The 8,665-nt window shown below is 42.9% G+C and overlaps 1 long non-coding RNA gene across 1 annotated transcript; it reads left to right on the top strand.

The window, feature by feature from the left end:
* Nucleotides 1-1,801: 1,801 nt before the first annotated feature.
* On the top strand, nt 1,802-8,447 carry LOC127052179 (uncharacterized). The gene is made up of 3 exons (XR_007774689.1): nt 1,802-2,555; nt 3,427-3,544; nt 7,918-8,447. It is a non-coding gene; the product is annotated as an uncharacterized LOC127052179 (long non-coding RNA).
* Nucleotides 8,448-8,665: the final 218 nt, after the last annotated feature.

Raw genomic sequence — 8,665 nt, 5'->3', positions numbered from 1 at the left:
TTTTGTTTTTATAACTCTCCCTGGGCAGGTCACGCCCAATTCATTTTTCTTTTTGAAAGTCTCAACACAAAACAGGACATACATTATAATTAAAACATACACATGCACAACACTGTGCAAGGCAGAAATAGTCAGAGGCAGATCCTATTTACAAAAAATACAACCCTGTACAAGTCTGGACACAGACAGCATCCAGAATATATGTGTATATATATGTAAACTTAATGTTTGCTGCTTGATAATGGGTTACATAATATAAATATTATTTATTCTCTGTGTTCATTCAGTCATTATTGCTTATTACAAACTCTGTATAGCACCTTCACCAGAGTATGTTGTCCTGTAGTAGCTTTCAAAGTTTGGTTCAATTGTACTTCAGAAATAAGCAAAGAAAACATTAAAACAGACAACAGGGAGGAATGATACTTTATTTGCTGTTTTTTTATGTATGTGCATGAATTCAGGACCCTGGAGTGAAAAGCCGGGATTCCCATTGTACTAGTGCCAAAGCATGATGGCATGATAAGTTTCTGAACTGATTTCTGCAAGATCAATGAGATATCAAAATTTGATAAGTACCCGATGCTAAGGCTGGATGAACTATTAGAATAATTGGAAGTGGCTTGATATGTATTCATCTTAGGCCTCTTGAAAGGTTACTGGCAAATACAATTGATGCCAGAATCCTGACAGAAGATGACCTTGTCCATGCCTTTCTGCTTGTATAAATTCCAGTTCACACCTCTTGATTTTTATGGGGCAGTGGCAACTTTACAGAGGCTATTGTACTGGATACAGCCACATGGGCAGCATGCAGCTGCCTACTGGGATGACCTTGACTATAGACGATGATATTGGGACAGCCACACTGTCATAAACAGATAGCTAAGGGTTAATGTCTCTTACACCTGGAAAGAGGTAACCTGAAGCACCTGACCAGAGGACCAATCAGGAAACCAGACTTTTTCAGGTCTGGGTGGAGGGAAGTTTGTGTCTGAGTTTTTTGTCTTGTGCCTATCTCCCTCTCGGCTATGGGAAGGATTTCTCTATTTCCTGCTTTCTAATCTTCTGTTTCCCAGTTGTAAGTACAAAAGATCAGATAGTGATTTATATGTTTTTTTGTATTTTACATGTGTGTAGTTGCTGGAGTGTTTTGAATTGTATTCTTTTTGAATAAGGCTGTTTATTCATATTTCTTTTAAGCAATTGACCCTGTATTTGTCACCTTAATACAGAGAGACCATTTTTATGTACTTTTTCTTTCTTTTTATATAAAGCTTTCTTTTTAAGACCTGTTGGAGTTTTTCTTTAGTGGGGAACTCCAGGGAATTGAGTCTGTGCTCACCAAAGAATTGGTGGGAGGAAGAAGTCAGGGGGAAATCTGTGTGTGTTAGATTTACTAGCCTGACTTTGCATTCCCTCTGGGTGAGGGGGGAAGAGAGATTAGCTCTCGGTACATCTGTTTTCCAAGGCTGGAAACGGGGAGGGTGGAATCCCTCTGTTTAGATTCACAGAGTTTGCTTCTGTTTATCTCTCCAGGAACCCAGGGAGGGAATACCTGGAAGGGAGAAGGGAAGGGAAATGGTTTATTCCCCTTTGTTGTGAGACTCAAGGAATTTGGGTCTTGGGGTCCCCAGGGAAGGTTTTTGGGGGGACCAGAGTGCCCCAAAACACTCTAAGTTTTTGGGTGGTGGCAGCTTTACCAGGTCCAAGCTGGTAACTAAGCTTGGAGGTTTTCATGCTAACCCCCATAGTTTGGACGCTAAGGTCCAAATCTGGGACTAGGTTATTGACACACATAAAGACCTCGTAGCAGTGCTCCAGGCCTCACAGATGCCAGCCTAACAGCTAATAGGGCAAAATGTAAAATAGGGAACCACAAAGTCACCTTTGGGCTACACCATGGGAGGAGGCTGTCTGCGGCCACTAGTCAACCACGTCCAAGCATTGACAGACTGTCCAGTGCCCACGATCAAGAAATAAGTCTGGACTATATTATTGGCGCTTCATGCCAGGATTTGCCACGCTTGCAGCCCCCCTCACAGACTTGTAAAAAATGGATGGCCGAGGAAGGTCCAGTGATCAGAGGCCTGCAACAGGATATATAAACCTCCCACTAGCATGGAAGGGGTTAAGGAGCAGATTTGGACTACAGTGGCCCTACCCCACCACACCTGCAAATCAAGCCAGGACTGGAGGAGGAATTAAAAAGAGGGAACTCCACTCAGATTGTGCCAACTCTGGGAAAGGAACAGACTGCTGAGCTTCTCCAGCCCTGGAGAGAGGCCCTGCCCTTGCAGAAGGAGGGTGAAGAGCCCCTAAGTCAAAGAGGAAAAGAACTGAGGCTTGCACTGGAGCCCAGTGCACTCTGAAATGGACACTGACATTCCCAGGGCCCCTCTGAAGTAAGAGAGGCCCATATCCTGGAGGAAGCTGCTTACAGGCTTTTCTTTACCTTTCTTTTGCTTAACTCCTTTTGCTGACTACAGGCAGTTTGGTGGCATCAGAGGGTACACAGAGCGGGGACTAGCCAGTCAAGAGGCCCCAGCTGGAAGGTAAGCATCCACCCACTAAAAAGACACCCCACAGTGCCCGCTGTGGTGTGAGTGGAGTAATTGGAACCATGCGGGTGCACTACCCACCTTGCCTATAGCGGGTGCCCTACAATGGACAGATTTGTGACAGTGCCCTTCTGCATCCTTCCCAATTCTGCACGCCCTGCGGTGGTTACTAAAATCACAATGTAGGCCTACACAGGAATTGAAGTGCAGGAATTCAGATGTCAATAGAAATTGCACCCATGCATGAGGGGCCTATAAAGTGAACTCTGTGATGACCACTTTGACATTTGCTGGAGTATTTTCAAATGACTCTGTTTTCCTTCTGCCATAACTTTCCCTCCAAGCACTTCAAATTTCTCCAGTGATTAGAGCCTAGGCCCAGGATTTCTGCTTCCAGCAAATTTGATCTATGAGCATGTTTTTCCCAATTGTTCTCCACACTCTAAACCAAGGGCAAGTCAAAACAGACTGCACACCCACCAGAAGTTTTTGTTTTTATAACTCTTCCTGGGCGGGTCACACCAAATTCATTTTTCTTTTTGAAAGTCTCAAAACAAAACAGGACATACCTAATAATTAACACATATACATGCACAACACTGTGCAAGGCAGAAATAGGCGGCAGGCAGATCCTATTTACAAAAAATACAACCCAGTGCAAGTCTGGACACAGCATCCCAGAATGTGGGTATATATGTGTGTATCTAACTTAATGTTTGCTGCTTGATAATGGGTTACATACTATAAGTGTTACTTATTCTGTGCTTATTCATTCATTATTACTTATTACTGACTCTGTATAGCACCCTTACCAGAGTATGTCATCCTGTAGTAGCTTTCACAGTTTGGTTTAATTATATTTCAGAAACAACCAAAGAAAATATTAAAATAGGAGAATGGGGAGAAGTCATTCATAAAAATACAGTAAATAAAGCATGTGTATGAATACAGGACCCAGGAGTGAGAGAATTCCAAAATGCATGGTAAGTATATTGTTATTATGTCATAAGAAGAGCATATTAACATCATGGCAAAAAGCAATGATATTTATCTGGCCTCTTGGTTGCATCGGATGCATTATTTTGTTCCTAGGAAGGAGAGCCAACCATCATAGAAATAGCTAGGACATTCAGCTGAGCATTTGCCTGAATGAGCATCAAGAGGTGTGGGTCAGTGATTCAGAAGTGTATGTGCAGGTTTATTAAAGATATAGATTGTTATTATAGAAACATGAGAGAATTTTAGCTTCTTCAATGTAAAACTGGTTTGAGGAAGCAGTGTTCTATCTGACTCTGAATCAGGTTTAGAATTAATCTACATTTTGGACATGAGGTTGAATTAAAGTTTGGGTTCATATTACACAGCCAAAACCATATGAGATTAATGCCCAAAATGTCAAAAATCCCTTAATATCTAGTGCTTTCAGACTTCCACCATGCTGAACTGTAATTAGCTAAGAGCAGCACAGCAGTTCTCCCCAGAGCAGTTGAACCAGATCCAGAAAGTACTGTAGATTTAATCTTTTCCAGTTTGGGATCCTACCCAGAACCTAAAGAATAGGAGTGAGTTTGGATCTACCACTCCCCTCCCCTTCTCCCAAACTCTGCATACAGAGAGTTTGCAGAATTCTCTCAACTCCCATTCACATCCCTGGGAGTTGAAGGCACATTGCAGGATCAGGTTTGTGACTGGTAAGCCTAGCTTTGTTATGATCAATTCTCCCAGTCATAATTATTTGGAGAAAATATTGTTCAGTGGCTGTGTAAACAATTTTAATTGGCTCAGGCGCCCAAAATATGCTTTTTTTGTTTGGCTGCCAAGGCTGCTTTCTCACTCGCTAATTATGCTGCACTTTACCTTTCAGCAAAAACAGGAAATAAAGCATCCATTACTCAAATGACAACTTTTCAACAGGGCAACATTTCAACATCCGTTGTGTAATTTCCTGCCCAGAGTCAGTTAGGAGCTAAATGCCTTTAGAAACTTATAGCCTCTCTTGTAAGGGCCTGCTTGGCTTTCTTTGCAACTCAGTAAGAGAAGACAGTGCTTGCTGTTCTAAAATCTGCTCTGAAAAGGTTTCCTGGGGGCTCTACCAACAGTTCCCCCAAACAGTTTGCATCACAGCAATAAATATTTTACTGCTAATTTCTCCCAGTCTGAACATCCTACCTGGCCCCTTCAATAACTTGCATGTGTGGATCATCAGTCTCTAAGATGGGCAATCAGCAACTCCTCCCATAGCACTGGTAACAGGAATACTATCTACTGTTCCTCAAGGATTTCCCCTCACAACACTTACCCAATGAGGCCTGCTGTGAGGTATCAGCTGCCTGCAGTGCATACCTCATGCACCCAGCAGATTCCCCTAACTTTGTCCAGCAGTCAAAAAATAGATTGTCACACATTCTAGTGAGCCACAGTGACCAGTTGATCATTTTAGGCCTATTCTGATGAGGCAAGAGGTGGAGGGAAGGGAGTAGGAGTCAGGGAACTGACTTCTGACTGCCATAGGAAAACCTGATCTATAAAAGAAGAGGGACCTGGAGTCTTTCTTCAGAAACTATCCTTTTCTCGAATGCTAAATCACAGATACTTGCTACAAGCAGAGAGCTGGCATGGAAAAATAACAGATGAGTTATGTGGCTAATGCAAGCCCTTTTTGTGTAGGCTGAGGGTACACTGAATTTTATGTCCCTAGGACCACTATTTTCTGTAAGTGCTCCTAGTCTTGCATCTACAGTGCATTGTGGGTAGGAGACCCAGCTGACCGAATCTGGATGAATCTGCAAATGGAATAATGTCATCATGATAAGAGAACTGATTGTTGAAACCATCAACCTCCACCACCCAAGATTCCATAAACTTTGTATTCCACTGGTTCACAGGCTCCCCTTGTCACTTTCTTCTGTATCCTGGCTTTCTGAGCATACTGTTTGATAGCCAAAATTTCCCCAACATTAATTTGGTATTAATTTTAATGAAGTTTCCTTCGTCTTCCTTCATACACAGTATTGGGTCATATCACTTCTCCATCTAATAGTTGATAGCTTGAGTTTATAAATGCAGCGATGGAATATTCCCCAGTTAAGTATTCATCTGCTGTTAGTGTAGAAATTCTGAAGATGGGATGAGGAAAGGAAATGTGAACTACCATTGTGACCAACTGTTCATTACAACATAAAATATATTCTAATTAGCTCATTTACCTCACTAGTTATGTTCAACCCAGTTCATTTTATTATCACAGGAAGCTCAAGAGTGTGTTTACAGCTCAGCTAGACCTGTGACTTCTGACATAAAACATGTACTTTCAAAATAAAGGATATGGATGTAGTCTTTCCTCTGTAAACTCTCTGACACAAAGCACTGTACAATACAGATTAACGCAGGGTGCCTGAATGTTAGACCATAGGGCCTTATGGATAGATAATTTATTCTGTTTGGGACACCCAACTGGGTTCAGGCTTGAGTGGTCGCAGTGACCCAAGCTTCTTGCTGTAAATTCTCACACAGGGGCAATGTACAGGAATGGGATGGAGATATTTTCCTTTTTCTAATAGATTGAAAATACATATGGATTCCGAGCAATGGCACAGACAGCAGAGATAAGATGAGTCTGCTGGGTGTGGTTTTGTGAAAAGTTGTTGCTTGGGTTTTGATTTTGCAAAACTCAACCCAGCAGTTGTTAGATCCAGCAGGGGACGGGGGAATTCAGATCATGGACCACATCCTCAACACTTTTTTTCTGGGTTCTTCTGGTGAAAGGTGAGTATGAGCTCCAGAGCATGGAGATGCCCTTCTAGTTCCCAAGATCGTTCTTCCAGGCCATAACCCTCCTAGTCCACCAGGGAGTAAAGCAGATCTCAGGTTAGCTTAGAATCCATGATTTCTCAGACTTCATATTCTTTCTGACCCTGAGCCTCTAAGGGAGTGGAGTGGCCAGGAAAGGGATTTTCTGTGTAGGGCTTCAGGATGGAGAAATGAAAAACTGGGTGAACTTTCATAGATTCGGTCAGATGGAGTCAAAATGCTAATGGATTGACTTGTTCAATAATTTCAAATGAACCCAGGTGTTGATGGTCTAATTTGACAGATGGGTGGGATGATTTCAGATGTTTAGCAGACTGCCAGACTTTATCCCCCACTCTTAGTGTTGGTGCAAATTGACAGGTTTGACATGACACTTATGTTTTTCCTTAGCAGCTTCCAGATCCTGCAGGTGAATTTGGTGAAAGTGGGTAATGAGGTCTGTTGGAGCAGGAACTTGTGAGTCTGCAGGAGTGACTAGATGGAGGTGAGGGTGAAAACCATATCTGGCATAAAATGGACTATACAGGATGGTGGTACGGATGGAGTTATTGTAAGCAAATTTGGCATATGGCAGGAAAATGACCAGTCATCTTGGCGGTATTTAAGAAAGTATCAGAGGTATTGTGCATGGATTTGATTTACCTGCTCTCTCTCCCTGTTGGTCTGCACGTGGTAGGCTGAGGAGATGAAAAGTTCAATTCCTACAGAGTTTAGAGAGTTCACATCAGAACCGAGAGGTGAGTTGTGGGCCCCAATCAAACACTATTCCGGATGGCAATTAATGGAGCTGAAACACATGGTTTAGGAAAAGGCAGGCTTTTTCTTGGGTGGTGGGGAGAGAGTGAAAAGAAATAAAGCATGCCATCTTAGTGAAGAGATCAACTGCCACCATGATCTTAGGAGCAAGGTACTTCTACAATGAAGTCCAACGAGATCACACACCAGGACTGAGGTGGAGTGGTAGAGGCTGAAGTAGACTGAGTGGTTTAGCATGTAGGCACTTGCTCCAACAGCACAGTCATAGGAGCTGACAAACTTTGTCATGTCAGTACTCACCCCTGGCCACCAGAAACATCATACCACCAAGTCCTGAGTTTTATAGGAGCCAAAATGCCAAGCCACTGGCATATCATGGCACATCCACAATACTTTGAGTCTGGGCTGACTATCTTGTTACCTCAAGGGGAATAAGGCAACACTTCAAAGGAAAGCTTTAGAAATGCTAGGGCAGAAATAGGAAAGGAAAGCCCCTTTTCTCAGGAGATACAAACTTGACTCCCTCCTGTATCTACCACAAGTGGATTTACCTCCTTGTGTGGTGTAAATAAAATAAAGAGGAGACAAAGTGATTTGGCACAAACGAAGGTAAGTGTATTCAGGGTAAAGGTACAGAAAACTGGGAGGAATGGGGAAAATGCACACTTAATTAATACAATAAAACAGTGACTGGCTTTGGGAGCTTAAAGCTCAGGCCCATAAACCCTCCCTTGGAAACGGGAAAACAACAAATGATGCCCCAATACAGAAACCTTTTCCCACTGTTCAGGTGCAGTGGATACCATGTACAGGTGTGATGCCCAGGACCTTCCACTCTCTGGCTGATTTAGAGCTTTTGAGGAGGAGCACTGGGGAGTCCAGACGACCGTTGGATTTCGTTGCTGGCAAGGAGGCCCTCTGGGATGATGGACACCAGGAATGCAGGATGGCAGGAATGGTGGTGACAGGCCTCCTTCTCCTCAATCTCACTGTGGGACCAACAGTATTCTTCACTCTTCAGCTCTGGAGCACTGTGAAGAGCTGACCGTGTACGTACTGTCACTGAGGTGGACAGCCCTGCGCAGGCACTGAACAAGTCCTTATATCACTTTTGTGGTGGGAAAAGTTCTGAGAAGATGGAACACTGAGGGCTGGTTTTGGCGGGCAAAAACTGGTTTTGACTGGTTTGAGTCTGTATCTTGATGGTAAACAAGTCCACTCTTAGAGATGGAGTCCAAGGGTCAATAGTTCATATACTCCATATTGGATCTGATTTCAAAGCCAGTGATTTACTTCATAAACACCTTATTAAACAACTAATTGAACATATTAAACAGTTTATACTTCTTACATCTAACATTCTGGAATGTAAAGGCACTTCCCATGATACAGTAGACTGTTGTGCAAATGCAAATTCCAGGTGACAGGGGTGTCCCAGTTATCTGGTGCCTGATAGATTTTGACCACTTGCGGGGCTTTTGGGAGTAGCGTCCTAATAACAGACTCAAATCCTGGGCTGTGGTTCCACAAATAAAATT

The sequence above is a fragment of the Gopherus flavomarginatus genome, chromosome 5 (genome assembly GCF_025201925.1).
Source record: "Gopherus flavomarginatus isolate rGopFla2 chromosome 5, rGopFla2.mat.asm, whole genome shotgun sequence".
In the NCBI taxonomy this organism is placed as follows: Eukaryota; Metazoa; Chordata; order Testudines; family Testudinidae; genus Gopherus; species Gopherus flavomarginatus.
This window is presented reverse-complemented; position numbering and strand designations above follow the sequence as displayed.